Here is a 9,495-nt window from a genome sequence, read left to right on the forward strand (position 1 = left end):
CGCGCTCTCCTTGACTTCGTTTTCGCGCGCTTTATTTTGCAAAGCAACCCCCACCGAAGCCTTTCGGGCTTCACCGACCTATGTGTGTCTCGGCGAAGAGCCTTGCCCCCGTAGCGGAGCTACCCGTCGCGTGCCTGTCTGCGATCAAAGCGCGCGAAACGCGAAAGCGACTCCAAGGTCAAGCCCCCGAGCGCGCGCATTGCTTTCGCGCGCGTGCGCGCCGCTTTCTCTTCTTTTCCCGCGCTTTTTTTCGCCTCTCCTTGGCGCGCTTTTCAGCCCCAAGTCTCGGCACAGCTCCCCTCCGCTGTTTCTTGAGCGCGCGCGGGAAATGGGGTTAAGTGAAGTCTTTTCTGCCTTGGGCACGCCGTGGGGTGCGCACTTGAGCGCCTGCTGGCGAGGGCGAGGCATGGTTGTGTGGTTTTCGTTACATGTTTGCTTGTTTTTTGTATCTTGCCCTGTTTAGTGTAGCCGAGGCGCACGTCGTGTTGTCTCCTCTGAATGTGTCAACAGCGTGAGGGTGCACTCGGGCGGAATTTGTGGCGTGAGTAGAGTTAATGTTTACAAACAATCACTGTCCTTCGCGTGACGCGAGCAGGCACACTAAGTGCTTTCTGCACGCACCGTGAAAAAATTTTGGCGATTAATTGTTGCGTCATCCTTTGCGTGTAGGGCCATAAAGAATCCTTTTGGAAGGAGAAATAGAAGATTGATGGGAATGTTCAGCACGTGACATCGCCTACCATTTACGGGTGGTCGTTGAAATCGTCTTCAAAGCTCAAAGCGATAGAACTGCTTAATATGCACCTAGCGCCAGCCCTCAGTTCTTTCCACTAGAAGAAATGAAAGCTGTGTTGGTGTTGTAACTTCTTGTTGCTTCGGCATTGAAGAAACTCTGAGCATGACTGCATACAATTATTCTCCTCAGTAAAAAAATCCCAGGAAAAACCCAGGTAGAAGCGCTGAAAAAATAGCAAAGCAAGGGATATGTGATCGCGTGCCAGACCTGGTTCTCGAGAATACGTGATTCTTACAGGTGACACTTGACAATTGTACACTTTTTTTTTATTCGAGATGTTTGTCATTAGGCACAATGAGAAAGACAGAGGGTATATGGGAGAAAGAAGACGTGTAGACAAGCCTCGCTCGCTTAAAAAGTGGCAAAAGTTCTCGATAAAGCGAATATCAAGTGTCCACTTGCGATAGCCGTCTTCAACGTCGCATCGCAGGCCTACCTTCTTTAGGAAGCATCATCTCACGGAGGCTGTAGCGGGCATGTCCACAACAAGTGTTTTGCGTCACGCAGTTCAGGCGCAGCACAATGGGGACACTTGTCAGTCACTTGTAAACGTTTGTCACGCCACCGATGACGCACAGAGGGAGTTGGGGCCGCTTCTTGTGGGTTTAGGATTGGCCGCGAGTAGGCGACCAGAGTCTGACTCGAGCAAGGGGTTGTGAAGGGCGGTTTTAGTGCGCTGTGTGCTCAGCCAGCAGTGTCGCTCAATATAACAGCGAGAGCGTACGGACGCTTCACTGCAGCGGCTCTTCCTGTTGAGTGACGCGGCAGTAGAGATGGGGTGAAGAATTCAAAATGTGCAAAGCTGGAACCGTTTTAAGCTCACATATCAGTCATTAATTGGTTTGATCATAGAAGGTTGTGGTCAAGTAGTACACCAGGGTGGCCAAATCCTGCTCTGGTGAGAGAGTGCGTTGTCGGTTCTGGTCACCGAGATCAGGCCGCACTCCAGGCCTGGTTATGCAATTCCATCGACACGCCGATTTTTTTTTACTTTAAACCCGGTGGAGAATTGCGCGGCACAAGGATTTGAACTCCGGTCCTCTTGCACGCGAGGCGGATGTTCTACCTCTACGCCATCGCTACAAGGATCAGCTGGCAAAGGATAGGGTTAATAGGGTTAATTGGAGATGGGAGAGGTCTTTGCCCTGCAGTGGGTGTAGTAAGGCTGATGATGATGATGATGATGATGATGATGATGATGATGATGATGATTAGTCATTCGCTAGAGCTCGTACGTTTTCGTCCTTCGAAAACCCTCCACAAAGTTCGAAGCGATGCACAGGCGCGTGCATTTTAGGAGCGCCGCCGGGAGCTAGTCCGTGCTAGCGGAGCGACGGCGCCCCACCTATTGATCCATCTCGCGGCCAATCGCTGAAAATTCCTTAATCGCAACTCTTTACCCCCTCATTGTGTCACTACCAGCTACGTTTACCTCGTCGAATTCCACAAGGTTACTGTGAAGGCACATGAGCCGTGTGTTCTTCGTATTAGCCTGCCAGTGCATTTCCCAGCCTGATTTCCGATAGGTTATCACTAACTAGGGTATGTTTCGTAATCCCTGCTCATCTTTTTAATGCGATAACACTAAATGCCCCATGGGGCCGAAATGCGTCGTCGGTCATAAAAATCGCGCATTAGCTGGAAAAAGGTTACGTCATCGCACCCAAGCATTACTATTGGCTGGATTAAGTGGCGTCACCAGAAAGGAGCATTTCCATTGGCTGGAGGGCAGTTACGTCACAAAACTAGAGGATTCCCATTGGCTAAAGGAAAGGTGCAGTGACGTCACTTCTGGTAAAGGCATCAACAGCTGTTAATTCTATCGCATTGCCGACACATAATTGAGTTAGGTGTCACCGTGAATTTTTCTATTAACGGTGACCTGCCACTTTCCTTTTCATATCTCGCTGCGCTGTTCTCAATTTAAGGTCGCGTCTTTATTGATAGCCTCCAAATTTCTGCTCCATAGGTCAACAGTGGCAAGATACAATTGTACTCTAAGATATACATTTTCCTACTGAAGGATGCCGGTAAGCTGCTATATTCATTATCGGAGAATACTTGGAAAAAGCACACTTTCGCCTGTTTCAGTCTCATGATTTGGTTATGCGCTCACTACTTCTCACGTGTAAAGATTTTCTGTCACCGCTTCCAATGCTTTGCGTCTTATCGTGAACTGTTGTTCCCGTTCCAGGCTGTTGCACCTTTTTTTTTCATATTCCTTTTAAGACCCACATTCTTCTTTCCCTGTTTAGATCCTTAATCATGTGCTGCATATCCTTTCCAAAACTGCTGAAAAGGGCAATCTGATCACCAATCAGCGGTTGCTAAGGGGTTCTCCGTTCCCCGTCAAACGCTCTAAATACATCATGTAAACATGCGGTAATGAATGAAGGAGTCATGTCTTCTTGCCTCACATCCAGTCTGTTTTGATATTTGAGATTTTTTCTTGCGGATGACTATGGCGGTTGTGCAGCCATACATATAATACCCAGCACCTTCACGTATGTCTCTTCCACGTACAGGTTACGCAATGCCTGCATATGTAGCAATATTTCCAGCGAACCAAATGCTTTCTCGTAATCCGGATGCTATACGTAGTGGTTGGTTATATTCTGCGCATTTTTCTGTCTCCTGCTTATCTTACAGGGGCGATAAAAAGGAATGCGAACAGCGCGGCGTCTACGCGCTGCATCGTATTTTGGAGTCGTCCATGATACGATATAAACCGTATCATGGACGACTCTAGCGTATTTTTCATACCTAACAATTCTGGACAAAAGCATTTTAGAGCGGGAAACCGTTTATGAATGCGATTTTTTATAGTCTAAAATTTCACTATAACAATTATTATCCGCAGATCCCCCGACGGCCGTCTTACTTTTTTATATATTAATGGTTTTTTTTTTGCTATTGTCACAAGAGTTCCCCATCTGTTTTTTTTATGGGAGTCTTAAATGCCCGATGCGATAGATGGAAACATTTTTAAATGATATTGTTACCCGAAAGATATTGCTGCCCATCAGAAACATGGGGCATTACCTTCAATATTTCCATAACAGTGTCTTACAATTATCGAATTTTCAAAATTTTTGTCCTAGAATGTTGGACATGATTACTAGCAAGCATGCCAGCGCGATGGAAATAAATCCAAGCAATGGAACGCGTAGACGCTGAGCTATTCGCGCTTTTTTGTATCGCGACTGCACATGCGGTACGAATAACAAAATAGACTCGGTTTCTTAAAGCAAGCTGCAGCTACCACTTCATCACCTGCTGTTTTCTTCAGTGCTTGCGCTTTCCGGGCATTGAAGTTAGTGCGGCAAGCTGCTTTGCATTTCATGGCGCATATATACGCGTTAAGCCAGACACAGTAGCATAAGCATGTGCTTGCCCAACTTCCTGCGGTTCCCTCGCATAAACACATACGTTAAGGGCGACAGTTTTCCTCACACGTACCGACTTAATCAGGCGCTGAGGCAAGACAGGCGCGTTTAGAAACTCACTCCTGACAGCGCTGACAATTTTCGACTTCGCGCGTGGCAAGCAACGGCCGTATATTATAGTCGGAGAACGCCTCGTAAAGTGAGCTTTACGAGGCTGATATAGAGTCTCGCCAGGCAGTGTAAACGTCCTAGACCACACTTGCAGCCCCCGGTGCCTATAGCGCTTCACTGTGAGTGAGAGAGCAAGGACACAGCCACGGGGAATTCCCTTGACACAGATTTCTGCGGTATAGCGCCCAGCAAATCCTTTCGGTGTGGAGAAGAAAAAAAGAGCACAGTGCGACAGTCGAAGCAATTTTCAGAGTCCAGCAAAACAACCCCGTTCTCACAGGCATGCTTCCATGGCTTCTGCTCGCTGCATTTTCTTATTTGGGGGGGGGGGGGGGGGGGCATCTATATTTAGTCAGCCCCGTAAAGCAATAACAGAGACTAACACATACACGACATGGGGTCTCGAACATGGGGTCTCTGACTGAAGGCTCTACCCGGGAGAGGGGAAGCACCGTGCACATCGTCAGGAGCAACTAGCAGTTTGTTCCTCCGCCCCCCACAACGCCTTTCTATTATTTAATACAGTTTTTTCTCCTTCTACTTCTGTTTGTTTGTTCATTTTGTTATTTTTTCACTGCGTGCTTTATGTAATGATCACACTAAGAAAAAAGAAACTTCATCGTTGTAAGTATTCAGGCTGTATAATAAATGCCGTGCATATTTCTCGGACATTAGCTAAACCTGATGGGCTAGCTGGCTGGCCTCATAAGTATTCTTTTAAGCTGTGACAACGACGCAGAACTACAGTTGAGGGCAACAACTACCACCCTTCAACTCCGCTTCTCCCCATTCGCCGCCTTTTAAGCGCCGTGCTTCGCACCTTGCAATCCGCCCCACATGGGTACATTCGAAGCGAGTTGAAAATGAACTGGAGGGTACACTCAAGCTCCGCCTTAAGGGTATGACGCGATAGCTTAGTGGGTTAGTTCCCGTATACGCGGTAATGATCATTCGCTGTACACTTCTCATACCACACCTGGCGCAGTGGTGCAGCGATTAAGCGATGCGCCACTGCCCCGGCAGGAGGCTGTTTCAAACACAGCCACTGGTGGGGCTGGTGAGACCAAGGTTGCTCCTCCCGAGCAACCTGTCGCCACTAAAGGCTCACTTAAGTGCGACCTGCCAAGGTGAGCAGTTTGCTCACAGTCCGGTGGGCAGGTCACCACCTGCCACGGTGGGGAAGTTATGATGACGTCACAAGGTCACGTAACCTATTTAGCAGGCGCCACATTCCACCTGCTTGCTCCGGCCGCTCCGACTGCGAGGCTTCAAATGGTAGCCAACGCCAACGCAGGACAAGATTTTTTACTACATGGGGGCACTAACTCTCTTGTTTTAGAATTGTACCACAGGTCTCACTTTTCTGGGCTGCAGCCGCAGCTGTAACATGTTGATTACCCGAATGATCACCCGAGTATCGCAAAGAAGAAGCGGTATGAGGGAGGGGGACACGATAAAGCTGGTCAGAAGCCTCGTGATCAGCCGAGTCACCTACTCCCTCCCGTACTACAACACCAACAAGGGCGAAAGGGACCAAGCCGACGCCATCGTGAGGAAAGCCTACAAGACAACTCTCCACCTGCCAGCCACCACATCAACGGAGAAGCTGCTGGCCCTCGGACTTCGCAACTCGTTCGAGGAACTCAAAGAAGCGCAGCTAGAGTCACAACGAGACAGGCTCCAGCAGACGACCACTGGCAGAGCGCTCCTCATAAGAGTGGGCCATCAAGCAACGCTTAGAGCAGAGCAGAGAACAGCGAGTCTGCCTGATAATTTCCGCAGCACCATCAAAATAGGCTCGCTCCCCAAAAATATGGATCCATATTTACACGCAGCTAGGCGAAATTCCCGAGCGAAATATGTAGAAAAATACTTGGCAGTCAAGGCGAACACCGTCTACACGGACGCCGCGATGTACCCCCGGAGACGGGGAACAACGGAGCAAAAAGTCGTCGCGACAGTAATAGGCTCAGACTATCAGGAGATCACTTGCGCGTCGGCACGGGACTGCACGGTAACCGAGGGAGAGGAAATGGCTGTTGCTCTAGCGGCCGCGGAGGGTTATCGCTCGAATAAGTCCTTAACAATCCTCACAGATTCGAAAGAGGCATGCCGTAACTACATTAACGGCAGAATAGGTCATAAAGCGCTCCAAATCCTCCTCCGAGCAGGCCTAGCCAACGATCACATTAGACACACCGTTTCCTGGATACCGGGACACACCGAGATAGAAGGCAACCAAAGGGTCGATAGAGTCGCTCGCGAGTGCACTGACCGAGCACTCTTGAACGAAGACCCGGAGGACTTCTTGAGGGTAATCCTGACGTACTCCGACATTCTAAATTATTACATAGGGACGAGACTAAAGTATCTTCCTCCTCACAACAAATTAAATCAACAAGAAGCAGTTTACTGGAGGAAGCTGCAAACCGGAACCTTCCCCAATTTACACATCCTTAGCAAAATGTTCCCGAACCAACACAGGGACATCTGCTCATGGTGCGGTGCAACACCCACCCTATACCAAGTTACTTGGGAATGTGACAGAAATAAAGCATTCCGTGGCTCAGAAAATCCGAGTGCGGAGCAGTGGGAGAGTGTGCTCTCCAGCGGCAGCCCAATCCTCCAAAGAGGATAACCAATCCTCCAAAGAGGATTGGTCATCCATGCCCAGCGAGCGGCCAAACTCAGCGGTGCCCTGGAATAGGGGCGCCGACGTCTGCAGGACGGAGGGAGACATCTGCTTGAAGATGAAGACCTCTGTCTGACCGAAACACCTTGTTAGAGCATAAAAGTGTATCCTATCCTATCCTATCCCACATTGCCGCAACTGCAAAGGTGCGCTTTGAAAATAGAGCAGTGCGCACGAGCTGTTAAGGAAGTAATAACAAGAAGGGAATTGGAGATTTGAAGTCACGACCGGAAACGCAGAGCTATGCGAGTGCAGCCATAGAAAAGGTCCGTGGTATTTTGACAAATATGCGCTCAATGATTGTCAATCTCGCTCTCTGTGCGTGCGTTTTTAAACACGAAATTTACTTTTGGTTGACCTCTAGACAGTTTAAGTTGCGGCATATGTCTCTGGGAACGGCAGTGAAGAGAGTAGCATAGTTTACTTTCATAACATTTCTGTGCGTAAGAATGAAAATAGGAAGATCAAGCACGCCTTCGCGGACTAAACTTCACCCGTCGCTTAGGAACAAAACAGCCCTATCAAGACGAACCACGAGAAAGCAGCTCAGTCACTCGTTACGCAATTTCTTAGGTTCATTACCTTTTGTCATCTTCATCACGCACGAACAGGCTTTGGTAGAAATATGCAGTCCACCTTGTTTCCTTCTTTTACACGCATTCCGGCTTGTCATGCCCAAAATTCTTGAACAAAAAAAATTTTGGAATATTGAAAAATTTTTAAAGTACTGAATAATAAAAATATTGGAGTTAATGGTTCATTCTTCCGATATGTAGCAACATCTTTCTTTTGATAGTGTTTCCATCGCTGGCATCGAGCAGTAAAGACTTCCATAGAAAACCAATGGGTAACTCTTTTGACGATAGCAGAAACGTTAATTTAGCGGAAAAAAATGGAAGCCTGCCAGCGGAAGATCTGCGGATATATTGACTGTTATAGTGAAACCTTGCAATATATGAAGAAATTGCGCTCAGAAACTCTTTGCTGTTAAAAAATGCTTTTGTCCAGAACTGTTTGGTGCGCCTCCGACTACACGGTTTTGAACGGAAGCCCTTAGGTTGCATATTTTTTCACAAAAGCTGGACGTCTGACGCCGCAGCGTGTTGTTCTATGTGTATCTGTTTCCCTGATTTCTACCCCCTTTCCCCACCTCATCTCCTTAGTCTGTACTTCATCCGTTTTATTTTTTTTAAGAGCGTTAGCTCTTATCAAGTTTCGAGATTTCGTGGGGTCTGCTACCACCCTCAGATCACAGCGCCATTTGTGGCAGCAACTAGAAAAGAGCACGTCTCGCACGGAGACTTGTAGCGCCATCTACAATACCATTGTAGAAATAACCACCTGCCGCGTGCCAACTATGACGTCTCGGTGCAATATGGTGGATAGGGGTGTAACTATGTGAGAATGACGTCAGGGGACGAAATGACGGCATAGTTTCGGTTCCTCGAATCCAAGATGGCGGCCATTAAAATTGGTTGTGCCCTCCCATCCCTCTCCCTCTCACCCCCAAAAATATTCTACAACGGGAGGAAAACTGTTCAGTTACGGGACCCGCTATATCTGTAGGCATTCGTTCCGCTATATATAGTTCGCCAACAAGGGGCACCCATCCGGGGACAGTTGTGCACCGAATTTGGCAGGCAAAGAAAACCCTGTGGGTTGCGGTATAGAAATAAAACCACAATTAAATAATAAGTAAACATTGTATACATTCAATTACCAATTGAAGCGTTACCATATCGCACCGCAAGCCGTATTCTAGGCCCACTTTGACCCCCCAAACGAAGCAAGTTCCGTTTGGCGCGTATCTTGAAGGGGTGTAACTGGACAACGGAAGCGTTCTTCTTCGCTTTCTTCGTCTAGTAAACCAAACAGCTAGCGCTCGTTACTGCAATGTCTTCCAGACGGTGGCGGACTTCTTTATTTTCGCATCCTTTCTTATCATTCCCTCAGTGCACATTGGCCAACCGGAACAGTCTTCTAAGTAACCTCCCTGCCTTTCTTCTCCACTCATCTCTTATCTACTCCACCATCCTAACCCAGCTTCTAGTCACAAATCTCAGCCCATTATCGCGGACAGGCTCGCTCTGCTGTCCCCATTTAATTCTTCGCATTAGCACAAAGCACTTGCTAAACAGTTGTCCTGTATTCTGAACGCCAAACATGTTGTTCTAATGACGATGTGTTTGTTTTTTTCTCATGTCCACGCAGTTGACAACAATGGTGCGGCTGTGTTGTCCCCCGTACGAGAAGAAACTGCCGCGTCTTCTATTGTTACCAAGAACATGCATACTAGGGATATTAACTGCTCATGCAGAGCATATTTTCGCCATATGACTGCACAAGAGCATTCGGTTTTCACTTTGTCGAAGCTCCCGCGTTTGTTAAGCGCGTTGTTGGGTTTAACTGCTGGACGAAAACATCTTCGAGCACTTTTCAACTGGTCGCGC

The sequence above is a fragment of the Amblyomma americanum genome, chromosome 5 (assembly GCF_052857255.1).
Source record: "Amblyomma americanum isolate KBUSLIRL-KWMA chromosome 5, ASM5285725v1, whole genome shotgun sequence".
In the NCBI taxonomy this organism is placed as follows: domain Eukaryota; kingdom Metazoa; phylum Arthropoda; class Arachnida; order Ixodida; family Ixodidae; genus Amblyomma; species Amblyomma americanum.